A 6,503-nucleotide genomic window follows, 5' to 3' on the forward strand; every position below is an offset into this window, starting at 1 on the left:
ATGACATCCTTCATTCTTCTATTTGTTCTTGCCCATAAGAAGTCAGTCACTCAGCTGCTGAAGGCCCTGCTGGGGGCTTATCATTAAAGACATATAGAGAAGCAACTAAGGCAAGGGGAAATCTGACCATAAATACTAAGAGTTTGCAAGAACTAAGGGTGTTTGGTCTGGGCAAGGCAACATTTGCTCATCTAAAATAGTTCTTGAAGAACTTGGGGCACTTAGCTCCTGCCCTGGTAAAGACCACTCTTTTACCGGCAGTGGCAAAAGCCCTGCAGCATCTCTGCAAAGATCATCTTTGTCCCTCGACACCAGTGCCCTCGTTCCCTAGCAACATGCTCCAGGCAATGACACAGGACTTTTGTGCTGGCAGCTGGACTTCAGCTCCAGGTTGGTTAAACTGTCTCTCCTCAGTACCAATTCCTGTAAAGTGTCAGAGAAACAAGTCCCAAACAGAGTCCTTTGCTCCTCACATGAACAAAACAAGGCTTACAGTTTCAACCTACTCCATGGATGTGACCTTTTAAAAATCAATCTCAAACTACTGATCAGCAGTAGTGAGGTGATCTTCATGATTAAAAAAAAACCCCACTCATCCCTTCACACCTAAAAAAAAAAAAAAAAAAAAAAAAAAGATGTCCTGGCCTGAAACAATTCTTATTTCTGCTAACAGCTTCATCGCCCCATGCTCCTTCCTATAAAAACTTTCCCTTTTGTATAACTTCTCAGGGCATCTCTCTACTTGCTTGATGGGATGTTGCCAGATTCATTAATCACTTAATAAGCCAAATAGATCTTCACACTTAGTCAAGTTTTTTTTTGTTTTTTTTTTGTTTTTTTTTTAAACAAAAGGTATACCTTAACTAAATCTGGACTTTATCCTTTCACCTCCCCTTGCCTGGAAGAATAGTATGATTAAGAGAAGATGGAATAAGCATCACTGAAAGGGTTGTTAAAAATAGAGCCAGGGGGACATCGAGGAAGTAAGACTATGTGTCTTTGGTCTCAAATTCTCAGCTAAAAGTCAAAATTTGTTGCATGTTTAAATGGACTTCCTACTTAATACTAGCTCTAGCAACCCATCACCTATAGATAACTGGAATTGTAGCTATACCGGCACCAATCAATTAAGCCTATCATTAAGGATTACTTACGAAAAGGCTTAATTTGTCCCCTGTATTAGTTGCTGTAACACCCCTATCCTCCCTGTGTATAGACCACATGGGAGATGATGGAGGTTTGTATGAGACCTCAGAGAAATCAATATTATTATCCCTTGGCACCCTGTAGTACCGAGCCCTCACACCTTGCTCATAGCCACTCCTTTAATAGCAATACCTTTACTATTACAGACATTTGCAGTGCCTTCTTTAGCATACCTGTTGATCCTGAAAGTCAATTCTTGTTTACCTTCACCTGGGAAGGACAACAATATGCATGGACTGTCATGCCACAGGGATAAACTGAAAGCCCTGCTTATTTTTCTCAAATGCTAAAAGTAGACATTTCATAGAAATCTCTGAAGGCTCTCCCCTGTTACAATATGTCCTCTTATGTTCTCCTTCCCAAGAGGCCTATACTAAATACAACCTTCATCACTGGCTAAAAAGGGACATAAGGTGTCTAAAGAATAATTACAATTTTGTTTTGCCCTGGGTTAAATACTTGGGACACCTTATTTCAAATCAAGTGTTGCTCCTTGATCCAGCTGGAGTCCAGGGAATATTGTCCTCCCCCCTCCCCCCAAAAAACCAAATACCAACTACAGGGTTTTGGGGGCTTAGCTGGATACTGTAGAAACTGGGAACCCAACTTTTCAGCCTTGGCTTAACCACTTTATTCCCTCAACTCCAACCAACCTGATGCCCTTACATGGAACAAAGAAAGTCAAGAAGTCCTCATAAAAATAAAAGCCCCCCGAATCCACCAGTTTTGGAATGCCCTTGCCATTCTAACCCAGTGACATGGGGACAAACACAGGCCTGTTGGCTATTATAGCCAACAGTTGGATCCTGTAGTCAATGGACTGCCACCCTGCAGAAAGCCAAAGCTGTAGGTGCTGAATTACTTGGAGAAGAAGTCACCAAGGGTTCCCCCCATTATGTTCCCCCTTTCTCAATTCTTATCATACTCAACATTTATCTTCTAGCAGATTAAACTCTTATAAAGTTCTCTATCACCCCCAAATGTTACTGTCACATGCTATAATTCCTTAAATCCTGCTACCCGGCTGCCTTTACCCTCTGCTGAAACTCCTAGGACTGTATCTAACAGACTTCTCATACCACAATCAGATTTACAGGAAATGCCATTTGAAAATGCAGACAGTCTAGTTTACTGATGGCTCTTAAAAAACTATCAAGCTGGCTTTGAGGTTGTCTCCTTCACTGAAAACACTGAAGCAGACCTATCACAGTCTGCTTAGCTCATCAGCTAAGTCATCTTAGCTCAACAAGCTGAATCATTTGCCTTAATCCAAGCCTGCCTTTTGGCAGAAGGACAGACCATTAACATTTACACCAATTGTTGCTGTGCTGTTGGTGTAGCACATGTTTTGGTATGTTCTGGGAACAAAGAGGGTTTTAACTTCTATTGGGCAACAGATTAAAAATAGTTCTTATGTCTTAGAACTGTTATATTGCTATTTCAAGGACCTACATCTTTGGCTATTATGAAAATCCTGGCTATTCAATGGCAAACACCAAGGAAACAAAGGGAATCATTTGGCTGGTGCAGCTGCCAAACAGGCTGCCTTTAAAAAATTTAAGCCATTTTTTGAATTCCCACTTGCTACTGACTTTAACAAAAAATCTTAAATACTTATAACACCCAAGAATTTGCCTCAGGAAGGGATCAAAAAAACTTGGTTTGATCAAGGCTGCCAATCTGACTCTCAATGAAATATTTGGTATGGGTCGAATGATAGACCGGTCCTCTCTGATTATGTCCAGAAACAAATTTTTAATTATATTTATGAATTTAACTCATTGGAATACTGACAAGATGGTCTTTGGGTAAAGCCATACTTTTGGAAACCATTTTCAAAAGTATCCTCTCAAATTTATGAAAAATGTCAGATTTGCCCTAAACATACCCCTGGAAAACATCTTCATAGTTCAAAAGGACATTTTCCCTCCTGGTCTCTTTGAGATATGGCAATTGGATCTTATCTAGCTGCCACCATCTCAGCAATACAAATATGTTTTCGTAATGGTTTGTATATTTTCTCACTGGGTAGAAGCCTCTCCTTGCCACAGAGCTATAGCCTTAGCAGTAGGAAAACTGTCATTAGAAAAGATTATTCCAAATTGGGGAATGCCCCCAGAACTTCATAGTGGCTGAGGAATCCATTTCACTGGACAGATCTTATAGGTCATTTGCCACATTTGGCCACTTATGCAACATTTTGAGTGTGCCCATCATCCTCAATCATCCGGCCTTGTAGAATGTACCAAGGGCATTATAAAAATTCAGTTGGCAAAACTTATGGAATCTTTCCACCTGCCATGGCCAAGAGCTCTTCCCTTGGGACTATTGACTCTTAGATCTATTCCCTATGGGTGACATAACTCTCTCCCTTTGAAATAATATTTGGAAGAGCAATGAGAATAGATCAAGGTGTATGTGAACCCAGATTACCTAAAGGTGAGATGATGACTTACTGTAAGGGATTAATTCAGACCCTATAAGGAAATGAAAAATTAGTAGAACAGTCTTTCTGCAGCATGCTCCAGGAGATGAAGACGTCAAACATCATGGCCTTCAACCCAGAGACATGGTTTATTGGAAAAGACACCTCCATAAAGATTCCCTCCAGCAAGATGTGGAGGATCATACCAGCTATTATTGACTAATCCTTTTGCTGCTAAATTAGAAGACATAGACTCATGGATATATGTTTCCTATTTTAAAAAGTCTTCAACATCTAACTGGGCTACCAACCAGAGACCTTAAGCTAACCCTTTCTTGGAAAAAGAAGATGATGTCTGTGTAGACTGCTCTCCGAAGACTAAGGACCAGGCCACTATTATGTTAACAAGGTCCATCACACCAATTCTCATGAGGCTTATGAGTTTATTAATATTTCTCTTCCTTCTCATCACCATTTTCAATTGGAAGAACAATGCTATAATTCATATGTCTCAATCCCTTGCTACTTCTGAAACCTTTACCTACAGGGTCCTTTACTGATAATGATGATCTCATAATGTTACCTATACACAGTTTCTCCATGGTCCCAAACATTTCCATTAGTTGCTACAAAACACTGCCTCTAACACTTATTTTGTCAGGATATTCTTGCCTCAAGGAAACCCTCCATGTTTCATGCTTATTCTCCCAAATTAGAGACAACCTTGAATGTAAACTTGGTACAGCCAATGTGGAAAACAGTATGGAGGTTCCTTAAAAAGTTAAAAATAGAACTACCTATGATCCCATAATCGCACTACTGGGTATTTACCCAAAGACTACGAAAACATTAATTCAAAGGGATATATGCACCCCTCTGTTTATTGCAGCATTATTTACAATAGCCAAACTATGGAGGCAACCTGTGTCCATGGATTGATGAATGGGTAAAGAAAATATGGTATATATACACAATGGAATATTACTCAGCCATAAAAAAGAATGAAATCTTGCCATTTGCAATGACATGGATGTAGCTAGAGAGTATAATCCTAAGTGAAATAAGTCCGAGAAAGACAAACACCATATGGTTTCACTCACATATGGAATTTAAGAAAAAAGGGAAAAAAAAAGATAAACCAAGAAACAGATTTATCTGTAAAGAACACTGATGGTTACCAGAGGGGAGGTGGTTGGGGGAATGGGTGAAATAGGTGATGAGGATTAAAGAGGACACTTGATGAACACTGAGTAATGTATAGAATTGTTGAATCACTGAACTGTACACCTGAAACTATTAAAACACTGTATGTTAACAGGAATTAAAAACTTAAAGTCCACCTCCTGCATTAATAGAACTTTCATTAGCAAAAGATGGGAACCCACTCCACTCTTTTCCTAGAATTACCTCTATACAAATTATATATCTTCTACCTGTCCAATACAATTTTTTTTCAACTATCCATCTCCATTAGGCCAAGCCCTTTGGATGTCTCCATTTGAGACATTAACCCATTATGCACCAAGCCTTCTGATACCTTTGATAACTTAGTATTACCCTTTTATGAATAATATGTTTAACCAAACCATTGGAATCCCAAGGCTGTCTAATCCTGGGCTGGTTTCTAAAATGAAAGCTTAAACAATCAAACACTATCTGGAATTCTGGGCACCCCTGAATATCTTTGCACACATATTACCACACCTTAGGCATTTGGTTGTTTAGATATTACCACACTGGGCAATGCCTTTTGGACCACCTTATTTCCCTCTGACCATTCTTAGATCCCAATTAATCTCCCATCACATGAAGATAAGGGTCTTGTTCATAATAATTATCCTGATGAAAATCTTTCTGTTTGTGAATAGCTGTGGAAATGCCCAGGGATGTGATCTTCAGGCTTTTCTGGTGATATCCATAATTATCTCTTTTGAGGTTTATATTCCCGGCTAGGGGTTGGTACCTTCTAACATAACATCATGTTACAAAATTTAACCAGAACAATTAATAATAGAATTACTAGCTCAATGGCCTGAGCTATTAGTTCTGAAGAAAAATCTTTAGATTCCCTAGCCCGAGTGGTTCTTGATAATAGAATAGCATTAGATTACAAAGTAGGGGGTTTGTGCAATAGCTAAAACCTCATGCTGTATTATTCAAATTAGCTAAATTCTTAAAGGGACATTCAAGCTAAATTCCCTCATATTTTTAACTGGCTTCTCTTGGGATTTGGGACTCTAGTGTTCAAGTCTACAAATTGTATTATTAATTGCTGTTTTATTCTGTATATTATTCATTGCTTTGCTCAAAATAATGGTTGCTTAAAGTCTTAAAAACATTCATCAAACTTACCCACTGACCATCAACAAGTGAAACTTGAACTGACATAGCCTAAGGTCCACTTCCTTGAACCTCCTTGTTTCTCAGATGTACCCTTAAAACTCTTGCACAGCAAGCTTATTAAACATGATGAATATTGACCAACCATGAGACTCTCCCCTTCTGGAGAGTCGATAGACCTGGAGTAGGTTGTTGGCCACTCCAGCATCACAATGGGACTACAAAACCAAAGGTTTATCATTGATGCTTACTATATAGAAATACCTCAGTCAAAAGGGGGAAATGATAATGGAGAAAACAAAGCATTGCTAAGAGAGAGGGTTATTTAAAATGGATATTGGAGGACACTGAGGAAGTGGGGCTTAGGCACATCTCATCTCAAACCCTCAGAATTGCTGAACTCCACTAAAAGTCAAAACATCTGCATATTAAAATGGGCATAAATGGACTTTCCATCTAACACTTTCTAGCAATTGATCACATATAGATTAGTCTTATGGTAGCTATACCAGCACCAATCCCATCTCATCCA

Source organism: Panthera uncia, chromosome F1 (genome assembly GCF_023721935.1).
Source record: "Panthera uncia isolate 11264 chromosome F1, Puncia_PCG_1.0, whole genome shotgun sequence".
NCBI lineage: Eukaryota > Metazoa > Chordata > Mammalia > Carnivora > Felidae > Panthera > Panthera uncia.